The sequence below is a fragment of the Salvelinus alpinus genome, chromosome 19, assembly GCF_045679555.1.
Source record: "Salvelinus alpinus chromosome 19, SLU_Salpinus.1, whole genome shotgun sequence".
NCBI lineage: Eukaryota > Metazoa > Chordata > Actinopteri > Salmoniformes > Salmonidae > Salvelinus > Salvelinus alpinus.
The window spans coordinates 2,519,145-2,536,669 of NC_092104.1; the positions used below are offsets into that span (position 1 = coordinate 2,519,145).

Consider the following 17,525-nt stretch of genomic DNA (forward strand, 5'->3'; position numbering starts at 1 on the left):
AGGATACAGGTCAACATATCTGACCCTAATGCTCCAGTATACAGGTCAACATATCTGACCCTAACCCACCAGGATACAGGTCAACATATCTGACCCTAACCCACCAGGATACAGGTCAACATATCTGACCCTAACCCACCAGGATACAGGTCAACATATCTGACCCTAACCCACCAGGATACAGGTCAACATATCTGACCCTAACCCACCAGGATACAGGCCAACATATCTGACCCTAATGCTCCAGGATACAGGTCAACATATCTGACCCTAACCCACCAGGATACAGGTCAACATATCTGACCCTAACCCACCAGGATACAGGTCAACATATCTGACCCTAACCCACCAGGATACAGGTCAACATATCTGACCCTAACCCACCAGGATACAGGCCAACATATCTGACCCTAATGCTCCAGGATACAGGCCAACATATCTGACCCTAATGCTCCAGGATACAGGTCAACATATCTGACCCTAACCCACCAGGATACAGGCCAACATATCTGACCCTAATGCTCCAGGATACAGGTCAACATATCTGACCCTAACCCACCAGGATACAGGTCAACATATCTGACCCTAACCCACCAGGATACAGGCCAACATATCTGACCCTAATGCTCCAGGATACAGGTCAACATATCTGACCCTAACCCACCAGGATACAGGTCAACATATCTGACCCTAATGCTCCAGGATACAGGTCAACATATCTGACCCTAACCCACCAGGATACAGGTCAACATATCTGACCCTAACCCACCAGGATACAGGTCAACATATCTGACCCTAACCCACCAGGATACAGGTCAACATATCTGACCCTAACCCACCAGGATACAGGTCAACATATCTGACCCTAACCCACCAGGATACAGGTCAACATATCTGACCCTAACCCACCAGGATACAGGTCAACATATCTGACCCTAACCCACCAGGATACAGGTCAACATATCTGACCCTAACCCACCAGGATACAGGTCAACATATCTGACCCTAACCCACCAGGATACAGGTCAACATATCTGACCCTAACCCACCAGGATACAGGTCAACATATCTGACCCTAACCCACCAGGATACAGGTCAACATATCTGACCCTAACCCACCAGGATACAGGTCAACATATCTGACCCTAACCCACCAGGATACAGGTCAACATATCTGACCCTAACCCACCAGGATACAGGTCAACATATCTGACCCTAACCCACCAGGATACAGGTCAACATATCTGACCCTAACCCACCAGGATACAGGTCAACATATCTGACCCTAACCCACCAGGATACAGGCCAACATATCTGACCCTAATGCTCCAGGATACAGGTCAACATATCTGACCCTAACCCACCAGGATACAGGTCAACATATCTGACCCTAATGCTCCAGGATACAGGTCAACATATCTGACCCTAACCCACCAGGATACAGGTCAACATATCTGACCCTAACCCACCAGGATACAGGTCAACATATCTGACCCTAACCCACCAGGATACAGGTCAACATATCTGACCCTAACCCACCAGGATACAGGTCAACATATCTGACCCTAACCCACCAGGATACAGGTCAACATATCTGACCCTAACCCACCAGGATACAGGTCAACATATCTGACCCTAACCCACCAGGATACAGGTCAACATATCTGACCCTAACCCACCAGGATACAGGTCAACATATCTGACCCTAACCCACCAGGATACAGGTCAACATATCTGACCCTAACCCACCAGGATACAGGTCAACATATCTGACCCCAACCCACCAGGATACAGGTCAACATATCTGACCCTAACCCACCAGGATACAGGTCAACATATCTGACCCTAACCCACCAGGATACAGGTCAACATATCTGACCCTAACCCACCAGGATACAGGTCAACATATCTGACCCTAACCCACCAGGATACAGGTCAACATATCTGACCCTAACCCACCAGGATACAGGTCAACATATCTGACCCTAACCCACCAGGATACAGGTCAACATATCTGACCCTAATGCTCCAGGATACAGGTCAACATATCTGACCCTAACCCACCAGGATACAGGTCAACATATCTCACCCTAACCCACCAGGATACAGGTCAACATATCTGACCCCAACCCACCAGGATACAGGTCAACATATATGACCCTAACCCACCAGGATACAGGTCAACATATCTGACCCCAACCCACCAGGAGACAGGTCAACATATCTGACCCTAACCCACCAGGATACAGGTCAACATATCTGACCCCAACCCACCAGGATACAGGTCAACATATCTGACCCTAACCCACCAGGATACAGGTCAACATATCTGACCCTAACCCACCAGGATACAGGTCAACATATCTGACCCTAACCCACCAGGATACAGGTCAACATATCTGACCCTAACCCTAATGCTCCAGGATACAGGTCAACATATCTGACCCTAACCCACCAGGATACAGGTCAACATATCTGACCCTAACCCACCAGGATACAGGTCAACATATCTGACCCCAACCCACCAGGATACAGGTCAACATATCTGACCCTAACCCACCAGGATACAGGTCAACATATCTGACCCTAACCCTAATGCTCCAGGATACAGGTCAACATATCTGACCCTAACCCACCAGGATACAGGTCAACATATCTGACCCTAACCCACCAGGATACAGGTCAACATATCTGACCCCAACCCACCAGGATACAGGTCAACATATCTGACCCTAACCCACCAGGATACAGGTCAACATATCTGACCCTAACCCACCAGGATACAGGTCAACATATCTGACCCTAACCCACCAGGATACAGGTCAACATATCTGACCCTAACCCACCAGGATACAGGTCAACATATCTGACCCCAACCCACCAGGATACAGGTCAACATATCTGACCCTAACCCTAATGCTCCAGGATACAGGTCAACATATCTGACCCTAACCCACCAGGATACAGGTCAACATATCTGACCCTAACCCACCAGGATACAGGTCAACATATCTGACCCCAACCCACCAGGATACAGGTCAACATATCTGACCCTAACCCACCAGGATACAGGTCAACATATCTGACCCTAACCCACCAGGATACAGGTCAACATATCTGACCCCAACCCACCAGGATACAGGTCAACATATCTGACCCCAACCCACCAGGATACAGGTCAACATATCTGACCCTAACCCACCAGGATACAGGTCAACATATCTGACCCCAACCCACCAGGATACAGGTCAACATATCTGACCCCAACCCACCAGGATACAGGTCAACATATCTGACCCTAACCCACCAGGATACAGGTCAACATATCTGACCCTAACCCACCAGGATACAGGTCAACATATCTGACCCCAACCCACCAGGATACAGGTCAACATATCTGACCCCAACCCACCAGGATACAGGTCAACATATCTGACCCTAACCCACCAGGATACAGGTCAACATATCTGACCCTAACCCACCAGGATACAGGTCAACATATCTGACCCCAACCCACCAGGATACAGGTCAACATATTTGACCCCAACCCACCAGGATACAGGTCAACATATCTGACCCTAACCCACCAGGATACAGGTCAACATATCTGACCCTAACCCACCAGGATACAGGTCAACATATCTGACCCCAACCCACCAGGATACAGGTCAACATATCTGACCCCAACCCACCAGGATACAGGTCAACATATCTGACCCCAACCCACCAGGATACAGGTCAACATATCTGACATTATCAAAGTGTTCCAGAGGAAACGTTTCCATTTCCTTTTGTCACTTGTTACAAACCATACTAGTCCTCCCACAGAGACAGACAAAAACAGACACACAGACATACAGTCAGACAGACAAAACTGTGATCTAAGCGTTTCCATCTTGGAAAACAGCAAATAGCTTTCAATTGTAATATGTCATCGGGAGACGATCGTTAGGACTTCCTGAAACGGTGCCGGTACACTTTAGTTGAGTCTCATCTTCTCACAGGCCCCATGAAACGGAAATGGGATTACATTTTCTTAAGGAACCCAGTTGTGTAAGCATCCACTACCCTACACCAAATACATATACAAGCTTCGGCAGCAGTCTTTGGGTTAACTTCCTAAAAAATTGTCCCGTTACATATAAGATACCTGTCTAATACGCCTCTCAAAGTGGACATTTCACAGTGAATTAAAATCAGTTTGTATCATAATGAATTATATATAAAAGCTACATGAAGCTAGTGATGAGGACATGTAGTGATGTAAGTAAAGTATCTGCATATAATGTGTTAGTGTTATTTATGATTTTACCTTTTTTTTTGTAGAAATTTAATATTTCAGTGTTTTATTTAACCCCCTGTTTTGTGTAATATACTGTATTATTTTTGAGATGACACATTATTAAGAAATATCTGCCTTTTACAGACTATACATGGCTTTTTAAGACATATATGTCAGAAATGTAACTTATTTACATTACCAACATACAGTGTATATAAATATATATATATTTATATATATTGACAAATAAAATGTAAAAAGTAGCTTGTCCTGTAGTTCCTTATTGTAATAGATTTCCTTGGTGCCAGTATAGATTCTCTCCATAAAGGACAACTTGGAAAGAATGCTATTTGGCTTGTCAAATGCCCCCTTCTCCTCTTACCTGACCTTCTATAGCACAGCTCGATAACCTTCGGGAACTTTAGACTGTACTGCAAGTGGACTAGACTGTACTGCAAGGGGACTAGACTGTACTGCAAGGGGACTGTACTGCAAGGGGACTAGACTGTACTGCAAGGGGACTAGACTGTACTGCAAGGGGACTAGACTGTACTGCAAGGGGACTAGACTGTACTGCAAGGGGACTAGACTGTACTGCAAGGAGACTAGACTGTACTGTAAGGAGACTAGACTGTGTTGAAAGGAGACTGTACTGCAAGGGGACTAGACTGTCAAGCTCCTTAACATTAAATTGTTGCGCCATTCAAACAAGCAAGCAGAAAATATGCTCAGCAGCAAGTACCGTACTTTATCCTTAACATGACAGAAGCATAAACGAATGTAACCTGTCAGGATAGATGTACAACAGAGGGAATGCTTGAGTCCTTTCTTAGTGATGCAGCACTAGGGGTATAGGGTTCAGGAGTACATTCCTCATGGACTCCAGCACTAGGGGTATAGGGTTCAGGAGTACATTCCTCATGGACTCCAGCACTAGGGGTATAGGGTTCAGGAGTACATTCCTCATGGACTCCAGCACTAGGGGTATAGGGTTCAGGAGTACATTCCTCATGGACTCCAGCACTAGGGGTATAGGGTTCAGGAGTACATTCCTCATGGACTCCAGACTAGCAGTGTGAACACCGTGGGTAAACAAGCCGGGACGGAGAGGTTGCCGCGTGAACACAGGTCAATCCTGCCAAGACAAACTAACGCTGACACACCTTACCTGAGCTGAGCTGTCCACTACACTAAACAGAGTGGTCAACAACTTCCTACTGTATTCTACACTAAACAGAGTGGTCAACAACTTCCTACTGTATTCTACACTAAACAGAGTGGTCAACAACTTCCTACTGTATTCTACACTAAACAGAGTGGTCAACAACTTCCTACTGTATTCTACACTAAACAGAGTGGTCAACAACTTCCTACTGTTTTCTACACTAAACAGAGTGGTCAACAACTTCCTACTGTATTCTACACTAAACAGAGTGGTCAACAACTTCCTACTGTATTCTACACTAAACAGAGTGTTCAACAACTTCCTACTGTATTCTACACTAAACAAAGTGGTCAACAACTTCCTACTGTATTCTACACTAAACAGAGTGGTCAACAACTTCCTACTGTTTTCTACACTAAACAGAGTGGTCAACAACTTCCTACTGTATTCTACACTAAACAGAGTGGTCAACAACTTCCTACTGTATTCTACACTAAACAGAGTGGTCAACAACTTCCTACTGTATTCTACACTAAACAGAGTGGTCAACAACTTCCTACTGTATTCTACACTAAACAGCGTGGTCAACAACTTCCTACTGTATTCTACACTAAACAGAGTGGTCAACAACTTCCTACTGTATTCTACACTAAACAGAGGGGTCAACAACTTCCTACTGTCCACTACACTAAACAGAGGGGTCAACAACTTCCTAGTGTCCACTACACTAAACAGAGTGGTCAACAACTTCCTACTGTTTTCTACACTAAACAGAGTGGTCAACTACTTCCTACTGTATTCTACACTAAACAGAGTGGTCAACAACTTCCTACTGTATTCTACACTAAACAGAGTGGTCAACAACTTCATACTGTATTCTACACTAAACAGAGTGGTCAACTACTTCCTACTGTATTCTACACTAAACAGAGTGGTCAACTACTTCCTACTGTATTCTACACGAAACAGAGGGGTCAACAACTTCCTACTGTATTCTACACTAAACAGAGTGGTCAACAACTTCCTACTGTTTTCTACACTAAACAGAGGGGTCAACAACTTCCTAGTGTCCACTACACTAAACAGAGGGGTCAACAACTTCCTAGTGTCCACTACACTAAACAGAGTGGTCAACAACTTCCTACTGTCCACTACACTAAACAGAGTGGTCAACAACTTCCTATTGTATTCTACACTAAACAGAGTGGTCAACAACTTCCTATTGTACTCTACACTAAACAGAGTGGTCAACAACTTCCTACTGTCCACTACACTAAACAGAGTGGTCAACAACTTCCTACTGTATTCTACACTAAACAGAGTGGTCAACAACTTCCTACTGTATTCTACACTAAACAGAGTGGTCAACTACTTCCTACTGTATTCTACACTAAACAGAGTGGTCAACAACTTCCTACTGTATTCTACACTAAACAGAGTGGTCAACTACTTCCTACTGTATTCTACACTAAACAGAGTGGTCAACAACTTCCTACTGCATTCTACACTAAACAGAGTGGTCAACTACGTCCTACTGTATTCTACACTAAACAGAGTGGTCAACTACTTCCTACTGTATTCTACACTAAACAGAGTGGTCAACAACTTCCTACTGTATTCTACACTAAACAGAGTGGTCAACTACTTCCTACTGTATTCTACACTAAACAGAGTGGTCAACTACTTCCTACTGTATTCTACACTAAACAGAGTGGTCAACAACTTCCTACTGTATTCTACACTAAACAGAGTGGTCGACTACTTCCTACTGTATTCTACACTAAACAGAGTGGTCAACTACTTCCTACTGTATTCTACACTAAACAGAGTGGTCAACTACTTCCTACTGTATTCTACACTAAACAGAGTGGTCAACAACTTCCTACTGTATTCTACACTAAACAGAGTGGTCAACAACTTCCTACTGTATTCTACACTAAACAGAGTGGTCAACAACTTCCTACTGTATTCTACACTAAACAGAGTGGTCAACAACTTCCTACTGTATTCTACACTAAACAGAGTGGTCAACAACTTCCTACTGTATTCTACACTAAACAGAGTGGTCAACAACTTCCTACTGTATTCTACACTAAACAGAGTGGTCAACTACTTCCTACTGTATTCTACACTAAACAGAGTGGTCAACTACTTCCTACTGTATTCTACACTAAACAGAGTGGTCAACAACTTCCTACTGTATTCTACACTAAACAGAGTGGTCAACTACTTCCTACTGTATTCTACACTAAACAGAGTGGTCAACAACTTCCTACTGTATTCTACACTAAACAGAGTGGTCAACTACTTCCTACTGTATTCTACACTAAACAGAGTGGTCAACTACTTCCTACTGTATTCTACACTAAACAGAGTGGTCAACAACTTCCTACTGTATTCTACACTAAACAGAGTGGTCAACAACTTCCTACTGTATTCTACACTAAACAGAGTGGTCAACTACTTCCTACTGTATTCTACACTAAACAGAGTGGTCAACTACTTCCTACTGTATTCTACACTAAACAGAGTGGTCAACAACTTCCTACTGTATTCTACACTAAACAGAGTGGTCAACAACGTCCTACTGTATTCTACACTAAACAGAGTGGTCAACAACTTCCTACTGTATTCTACACTAAACAGAGGGGTCAACAACTTCCTACTGTATTCTACACTAAACAGAGTGGTCAACAACTTCCTACTGTATTCTACACTAAACAGAGTGGTCAACTACTTCCTACTGTATTCTACACTAAACAGAGTGGTCAACAACTTCCTACTGTATTCTACACTAAACAGAGTGGTCAACAACTTCCTACTGTATTCTACACTAAACAGAGTGGTCAACTACTTCCTACTGTATTCTACACTAAACAGAGTGGTCAACTACTTCCTACTGTATTCTACACTAAACAGAGTGGTCAACAACTTCCTACTGTATTCTACACTAAACAGAGTGGTCAACAACTTCCTACTGTATTCTACACTAAACAGAGTGGTCAACTACTTCCTACTGTATTCTACACTAAACAGAGTGGTCAACAACTTCCTGGTCAGCAGAATTCTTCCTACAGGAGCGAGTTTCTTTGTGTGATTGTCCTGGCATCAGCAGACAGTGAATGATTGTTCCTTTTAAATCAGCAGTGAAAAGAAATGCAGGTTTCAAAAGAAAAAAAAAAAATCATAACATCATCATGATATTAGGTATGCTACATAATGTAAAGTAATGTACTCATCATGAACAATAACACTTATGTTGTACATATTGTACATCAGTACTCTTTATACAATGGCCAGAGAGCATTCAATCTAATTTTAACACCTATTGGAATGTTCACGTTGTCATGGCAATGCGTCTAGGGGTGCCCTCATATGCAGTGTAATGTGAACCTTGAACAGGACTTGGGGGCTCAATTGCAAAGTAGGAAAATAAGCAGAAAATGAACTATGCTTTCTCTGTACATACAGCCCACTGAGCCTTGTTTTCAATCACAACAATTTGGAAAATTCTTATCCTTTTTTTCCAAATACCCCCCTTTGGTATTACACGTCGATATGAGTATTAAATATTTCACTGCAGGTGAAAGTGGACATTCTTTTATCCCTTTGAGTCACTGCATGGAGGAGTGATAAGTACACACATATACGCTCACGCGCACACGCGCACACACGCACACACACACACACACACACACACACACACACACACACACACACAATGCATTCTCAAGTGAAGAATTCCCATTGAAATCCCACAGTAGCGTCTAAAGCTAACTGAGGATAGTAGTGCTTTATGTTGCTGCAAAAAAAGTATACTGTAAGTGTAGGTTCTGTAAGATAATATACTGTAAGTGTAGGTTCTGTAAGATAGTATACTGTAAGTGTAGGTTCTGTAAGATAATATACTGTAAGTGTAGGTTCTGTAAGATAGTATACTGTAAGTGTAGGTTCTGTAAGATAGAATACTGTAAGTGTAGGTTCTGTAAGATAGAATACTGTAAGTGTAGGTTCTGCAAGATAGAATACTGTAAGTGTAGGTTCTGCAAGATAGTATACTGTAAGTGTAGTTTCTGTAAGATAGTATATTGTAAGTGTAGGTTCTGTAAGATAGTATACTGTAAGTGTAGGTTCTGTAAGATAGTATACTGTAAGTGTAGGTTCTGTAAGATAATATACTGTAAGTGTATGTTCTGTAAGATAGTATACTGTAAGTGTAGGTTCTGTAAGATAGTATACTGTAAGTGTAGGTTCTGTAAGATAGAATACTGTAAGTGTAGGTTCTGCAAGATAGAATACTGTAAGTGTAGGTTCTGCAAGATAGTATACTGTAAGTGTAGGTTCTGTAAGATAGTATATTGTAAGTGTAGGTTCTGTAAGATAGTATACTCTAAGTGTAGGTTCTGTAAGATAGTATATTGTAAGTGTAGGTTCTGTAAGATAGTATATTGTAAGTGTAGGTTCTGTAAGAATGTATACTGTAAGTGCAGGTTCTGTAAGATAGAATACTGTAAGTGTAGGTTCTGCAAGATAATATACTGTAAGTGTAGGTTCTGTAAGATAGAATACTGTAAGTGTAGGTTCTGTAAGATAGAATACTGTAAGTGTAGGTTCTGCAAGATAGTATACTGTAAGTGTAGGTTCTGTAAGATAGTATACTGTAAGTGTAGGTTCTGTAAGATAATATACTGTAAGTGTATGTTCTGTAAGATAGTATACTGTAAGTGTAGGTTCTGTAAGATAGTATAATGTAAGTGTAGGTTCTGTAAGATAATATACTGTAAGTGTATGTTCTGTAAGATGGTATACTGTAAGTGTAGGTTCTGTAAGATAGTACACTGCAAGTGTAGGTTCTGTAAGATAATATACTGTAAGTGTAGGTTCTGTCAGATAGTATACTGTAAATGTAGGTTCTGTCAGATAATATACTGTATGTGTAGGTTCTGTCAGATAGTATACTGTAAGTGTAGGTTCTGTCAGATAATATACTGTAAGTGTAGGTTCTGTAAGATAATATACTGTAAGTGTAGGTTCTGTCAGATAGTATACTGTAAGTGTAGGGTCTTTCAGATAATATACTGTAAGTGTCACTTCTGTAAGATAATATACTGTAAGTGTAGGTTCTGTCAGATAATATACTGTAATTGTAGGTTCTGTCAGATAGTATACTGTAAGTGTAGGTTCTGTCAGATAGTATACTGTAAGTGTAGGTTCTGTCAGATAATATACTGTAAGTGTAGGTTCTGTCAGATAATATACTGTAAGTGTAGGTTCTGTAAGATAGTATACTCTAAGTGTAGGTTCTGTAAGATAGTATATTGTAAGTGTCGGTTCTGTAAGAATGTATACTGTAAGTGTAGGTTCTGTAAGATAGAATACTGTAAGTGTAGGTTCTGCAAGATAGAATACTGTAAGTGTAGGTTCTGTAAGATAATATACTGTAAGTGTAGGTTCTGTAAGATAATATACTGTAAGTGTAGGTTCTGTAAGATAGAATACTGTAAGTGTAGGTTCTGCAAGATAGTATACTGTAAGTGTAGGTTCTGTAAGATAGTATACTGTAAGTGTAGGTTCTGCAAGATAGTATACTGTAAGTGTATGTTCTGTAAGATAGTATACTGTAAGTGTAGGTTCTGTAAGATAGTATACTGTATGTGTAGGTTCTGTAAGATAATATACTGTAAGTGTATGTTCTGTAAGATGGTATACTGTAAGTGTAGGTTCTGTAAGATAGTATACTGTAAGTGTAGGTTCTGTAAGATAATATACTGTAAGTGTAGGTTCTGTCAGATAGTATACTGTAAGTGTAGGTTCTGTCAGATAATATACTGTAAGTGTAGGTTCTGTCAGATAGTATACTGTAAGTGTAGGTTCTGTCAGATAATATACTGTAAGTGTAGGTTCTGTAAGATAATATACTGTAAGTGTAGGTTCTGTCAGATAGTATACTGTAAGTGTAGGGTCTTTCAGATAATATACTGTAAGTGTCATTTCTGTAAGATAATATACTGTACGTGTAGGTTCTGTCAGATAATATACATTTACATTTACATTTACATTTAAGTCATTTAGCAGACGCTCTTATCCAGAGCGACTTACAAATTGGTGCATTCACCTTATGATATCCAGTGGAACAACCACTTTACAATAGTGCATCTAACTCTTTTAAGGGGGGGGGGGGTTAGAAGGATTACTTTATCCTATCCTAGGTATTCCTTAAAGAGGTGGGGTTTCAGGTGTCTCCGGAAGGTGGTGATTGACTCCGCTGACCTGGCGTCGTGAGGGAGTTTGTTCCACCATTGGGGTGCCAGAGCAGCGAACAGTTTTGACTGGGCTGAGCGGGAACTGTACTTCCTCAGAGGTAGGGAGGCGAGCAGGCCAGAGGTGGATGAACGCAGTGCCCTTGTTTGGGTGTAGGGCCTGATCAGAGCCTGAAGGTACGGAGGTGCCGTTCCCCTCACAGCTCCGTAGGCAAGCACCATGGTCTTGTAGCGGATGCGAGCTTCAACTGGAAGCCAGTGGAGAGAGCGGAGGAGCGGGGTGACGTGAGAGAACTTGGGAAAGTTGAACACCAGACGGGCTGCGGCGTTCTGGATGAGTTGTAGGGGTTTAATGGCACAGGCAGGGAGCCCAGCCAACAGCGAGTTGCAGTAATCCAGACGGGAGATGACAAGTGCCTGGATTAGGACCTGCGCCGCTTCCTGCGTGAGGCAGGGTCGTACTCTGCGAATGTTGTAGAGCATGAACCTACAGGAACGGGTCACCGCCTTGATGTTAGTTGAGAACGACAGGGTGTTGTCCAGGATCACGCCAAGGTTCTTAGCACTCTGGGAGGAGGACACAATGGAGTTGTCAACCGTGATGGCGAGATCATGGAACGGGCAGTCCTTCCCCGGGAGGAAGAGCAGCTCCGTCTTGCCGAGGTTCAGCTTGAGGTGGTGATCCGTCATCCACACTGATATGTCTGCCAGACATGCAGAGATGCGATTCACCACCTGGTTATCAGAGGGGGGAAAGGAGAAGATTAATTGTGTGTCGTCTGCATAGCAATGATAGGAGAAACCATGTGAGGATATGACAGAGCCAAGTGACTTGGTGTATAGCGAGAATAGGAGAGGGCCTAGAACAGAGCCCTGGGGGACACCAGTGGTGAGAGCACGTGGTGCGGAGACAGATTCTCGCCACGCCACCTGGTAGGAGCGACCTGTCAGGTAGGACGCAATCCAAGCGTGGGCCGCGCCGGAGATGCCCAGCTCGGAGAGGGTGGAGAGGAGGATCTGATGGTTCACAGTATCAAAGGCAGCCGATAGGTCTAGAAGGATGAGAGCAGAGGAGAGAGAGTTAGCTTTAGCAGTGCGGAGCGCCTCCGTGACACAGAGAAGAGCAGTCTCAGTTGAATGACTAGTCTTGAACCCTGACTGATTTGGATCAAGAAGGTCATTCTGAGAGAGATAGCAGGAGAGCTGGCCAAGGACGGCACGTTCAAGAGTTTTGGAGAGAAAAGAAAGAAGGGATACTGGTCTGTAGTTGTTGACATCGGAGGGATCGAGTGTAGGTTTTTTCAGAAGGGGTGCAACTCTCGCTCTCTTGAAGACGGAAGGGACGTAGCCAGCGGTCAAGGATGAGTTGATGAGCGAGGTGAGGTAAGGGAGAAGGTCTCCGGAAATGGTCTGGAGAAGAGAGGAGGAATACTGTAAGTGTAGGTTCTGTTAGATAATATACTGTAAGTGTAGGTTCTGTAAGATAGAATACTGTAAGTGTAGGTTCTGTCAGATAGAATACTGTAAGTGTAGGTTCTGTAAGATAATATACTGTAAGTGTAGGTTCTGTAAGATAATATACTGTAAGTGTGGGTTTGTCAGATAGTATACTGTAAGTGTAGGTTCTGTAAGATAGTATACTGTAAGTGTAGGTTCTGTCAAATAGTATACTGTAAGTGTAGGTTCTGTCAGATAGTATACTGTAAGTGTAGGTTCTGTCAGATAGTATACTGTAAGTGTAGGTTCTGTCAGATAATATACTGTAAGTGTAGGTTCTGTCAGATAATATACTGTAAGTGTAGGTTCTGTCAGATAGTATAATAGAATACTGTAAGTGTAGGTTCTGTCAGATAGAATACTGTAAGTGTAGGTTCTGTAAGATAATATACTGTAAGTGTAGGTTCTGTAAGATAATGTACTGTAGGTGTGCATAGTATACTGTAAGTGTAGGTTCTGTAAGATAGTATACTGTAAGTGTAGGTTCTGTCAAATAGTATACTGTAAGTGTAGGTTCTGTCAGATAGTATACTGTAAGTGTAGGTTCTGTCAGATAGTATACTGTAAGTGTAGGTTCTGTCAGATAATATACTGTAAGTGTAGGTTCTGTCAGATAGTATACTGTAAGTGTAGGTTCTGTCAGATAATATACTGTAAGTGTAGGTTCTGTCAGATAGTATACTGTAAGTGTAGGTTCTGTCAGATAATATACTGTAAGTGTAGGTTCTGTCAGATAATATACTGTAAGTGTAGGTTCTGTAAGATAGTATACTCTAAGTGTAGGTTCTGTAAGATAGTATATTGTAAGTGTCGGTTCTGTAAGAATGTATACTGTAAGTGTAGGTTCTGTAAGATAGAATACTGTAAGTGTAGGTTCTGCAAGATAGAATACTGTAAGTGTAGGTTCTGTAAGATAATATACTGTAAGTGTAGGTTCTGTAAGATAATATACTGTAAGTGTAGGTTCTGTAAGATAGAATACTGTAAGTGTAGGTTCTGCAAGATAGTATACTGTAAGTGTAGGTTCTGTAAGATAGTATACTGTAAGTGTAGGTTCTGTAAGATAATATACTGTAAGTGTATGTTCTGTAAGATAGTATACTGTAAGTGTAGGTTCTGTAAGATAGTATACTGTAAGTGTAGGTTCTGTTTGATAATATACTGTTAGTGTATGTTCTGTAAGATGGTATACTGTAAGTGTAGGTTCTGTAAGATAGTATACTGTAAGTGTAGGTTCTGTTTGATAATATACTGTTAGTGTATGTTCTGTAAGATGGTATACTGTAAGTGTAGGTTCTGTAAGATAGTATACTGTAAGTGTAGGTTCTGTAAGATAATATACTGTAAGTGTAGGTTCTGTCAGATAGTATACTGTAAGTGTAGGTTCTGTCAGATAATATACTGTATGTGTAGGTTCTGTCAGATAGTATACTGTAAGTGTAGGTTATGTCAGATAATATACTGTAAGTGTAGGTTCTGTAAGATAATATACTGTAAGTGTAGGTTCTGTCAGATAGTATACTGTAAGTGTATGGTCTTTCAGATAATATACTGTAAGTGTCATTTCTGTAAGATAATATACTGTACATGTAGGTTCTGTCAGATAATATACTGTAAGTGTAGGTTCTGTTAGATAATATACTGTAAGTGTAGGTTCTGTAAGATAGAATACTGTAAGTGTAGGTTCTGTCAGATAGAATACTGTAAGTGTAGGTTCTGTAAGATAATATACTGTAAGTGTGGGTTTGTCAGATAGTATACTGTAAGTGTAGGTTCTGTAAGATAGTATACTCTAAGTGTAGGTTCTGTCAGATAGTATACTGTAAGTGTAGGTTCTGTAAGATAGTATACTCTAAGTGTAGGTTCTGTCAGATAGTATACTGTAAGTGTAGGTTCTGTCAGATAGTATACTGTAAGTGTAGGTTCTGTCAGATAATATACTGTAAGTGTAGGTTCTGTCAGATAGTATACTGTAAGTGTAGGTTCTGTCAGATAATATACTGTAAGTGTAGGTTCTGTAAGATAATATACTGTAAGTGTAGGTTCTGTCAGATAGTATACTGTAAGTGTAGGTTCTGTCAGATAATATACTGTAAGTGTAGGTTCTGTCAGATAATATACTGTAAGTGTAGGTTCTGTAAGATAGTATACTGTATGTGTAGGTTCTGTAAGATAGTATACTGTATGTGTAGGTTCTGTCAGATAGTATACTGTAAGTGTAGGTTCTGTAAGATAGAATACTGTAAGTGTAGGTTCTGTCAGATAGTATATTGTACAGTGCAGGCAGAAAGTGTTCAGACCTCTTGACTTTTTCCAAACTTTGTTAAGTTACAGGCGTATTCTAAAATGGATGATACAACACATTTTCCTCATCAATCTACACACAATACCCCATAATGACAAAACTAAACAGGGTTTTAGAAAACAGAAATACCTTATTTATATAAGTATTCAGACTCTTTGCTATGAGATTCAAAATTGAGGTGCATCATGTCTCCATTCATCATCCTTCAGATGTTGTTACAACTTGATTGGAGCCCACCCGTGGTAAATTCAATTGATTGAACATGGTTTGGAAAGGCACACATCTGTCTATATAAGGTCCCACAGTTGACAGTCAGAGCAAAAACCAAGCCATGAGGTTGAAGGAATTGTTCGCAGAGCTCCGAGACAGGATTGTGTCGAGGCACAGATCTGTGGAAGGGTACCAAAAAATGTCTGCATCATTGAAGGTCCCCAAGAACAGTGGCCTCCATCATTCTTAAATGGAAGAAGTTTGGAACCACCCAGACTCTTCCTAGAGCTGGCCGCCCAGCCAATCTGAGCAATCGGGAGACAATGGCCTTGGTCAGGGAGGTGACCAAGAACCCAATGCTCACTCTGATCAGAGCTCGAGAGTGTCGTGGGGAGATGGGAGAACCTTCCAGAAGGACAACCATCTCTGCAGCACTCCACCAATCAGGCCTTTATGGTAGTGTGGCCAGACGGAAGCCACTCCTCAGTAAAAGGCACCTGACAGCCCGCTTGGAGTTTGCCAAAAGGCACCTAAAGGAATCTCAGACCATGAGATACAAGATTCTCTGGTCTGATGAAACCAAGATTCAACTCTTTGGCCTGAATGCCAAGCGTCACATCTGGAGGAAACCTGGCACCATCCCTACGGTGAAGCATGGGGTTATGTTGTGTGGATGTTTTTCAGCTTCAGGGACTGGGAGACTAGTCAGGATCGAGGAAAAAATGAATGGAGCAATGTACATAGATCCTTGATGAAAACCTCAGATTGGGGCAAAGGTTCACCTTCCAACAGAACAACAACCCTAAGCACACAGCCAAGACAATGCAGGAGTGTCTTCGGGACAAGTCTCTGAATGTTCTTGAGTGGCCCCCTATGCAAATAGTCCAATTAGCTGTTTTGGAGTCTTATGGCTTGGGGGTACAAGCTGTTATGAAGCCTTTTGGACCTAGACTTGGCGCTCCGGTACCGCTTGCCATGCGGTAGCAGATATAACAGTCTATGACTAGGGTGGCTGGAGTCTTTTGAAATGTTTTGGGCCTTCCTCTGACACCGACTGGTATAGAGGTCCTGGATGCAGGAAGCTTGGCCCCAGTTATGTACTTGGCCGTACCCACTACCCTCTGTAGTGCAATATGGTCTGAGGCCGAGCAGTTGCCATACCAGTCGGTGATGCAACCGGTCAGGATCCTCTCGATGGCATCGGAAGAATCCCAGGACCCATACCAAATCTTTTCAATCTCCTAAAGGGGAATAGGTTTTGTTGTGCCCTCTTCACGACTGTCTTGGTGTGTTTGGAGCATAATAGTTTGCTATTATGGAACTTGAAACTCTCAACCTGCTCCACTACAGCCCCGTCGATGAGAGTGGTGGCCTGCTCGGTCCTGTAGTCCACAATCATCTCCTTTGTCTTGCTGACATTGAGGGAGAGGTTGTTATCCTGGCACCACACTGCCAGGTCTCTGACCTCCTCCCTATAGGGTGTCTCATCATTGTCGGCTGTCTCGCACAGTTGTCCGGAACAGCTGATGCTCTCATGCATGCTTCAGTGTTGCTTGCCTCGAAGCGAGCATAGAAGTTGTTTAGCTCGTCTGGTAGGCTCGTGTCACTGGGCAGCTCGCGGCTGTCCTTCCCTTTGTAGTCTGTAATAGTTTGTAAGTCCTGCCACATACGCCGAGCGTCGGAGCCCATGTAGTATGATTCAATCTTAGTCCTGAATTGATGCTTTGCCTGTTTGATGGTTTGTCGGAGGGCATAGCGGGATTTCTTATAAGCGTCCGAGTAAGAGTCTTGCTCCTTGAAAGCGGC

General features: G+C 42.2%; 1 long non-coding RNA gene across 1 annotated transcript; it reads left to right on the forward strand.

Moving 5' to 3' along the window:
- Nucleotides 1–1,905: 1,905 nt before the first annotated feature.
- Nucleotides 1,906–4,545, forward strand: LOC139544885 (uncharacterized). The gene is made up of 2 exons (XR_011668967.1): nt 1,906–3,527; nt 3,563–4,545. It is a non-coding gene; the product is annotated as an uncharacterized lncRNA (long non-coding RNA).
- The last annotated feature ends 12,980 nt before the right edge of the window (nt 4,546–17,525 follow it).